Here is a 205-nt window from a genome sequence, read left to right as displayed (position 1 = left end):
GTTTTAAAAAATGACAGAAAATCGCCTTCTCCTTCAGTCAAGCGAAACGTGAAAATCTAAGGGAAGGAAAACCCACAGAGGTTTTTTTTACGGGTTTAAATGAACAGGAACGTAAACATCTGTGTGGTTTATAACAACGAGAGAAGGATTTTTTTTATTCAAAAGTTAGTGAACAAGTGTTAAAACCGACGTCACGAAAATATCA

This window comes from Penaeus monodon, chromosome 23, assembly GCF_015228065.2.
Source record: "Penaeus monodon isolate SGIC_2016 chromosome 23, NSTDA_Pmon_1, whole genome shotgun sequence".
Lineage (NCBI taxonomy): Eukaryota > Metazoa > Arthropoda > Malacostraca > Decapoda > Penaeidae > Penaeus > Penaeus monodon.
Note: the sequence above shows the minus strand (reverse complement) of the source record.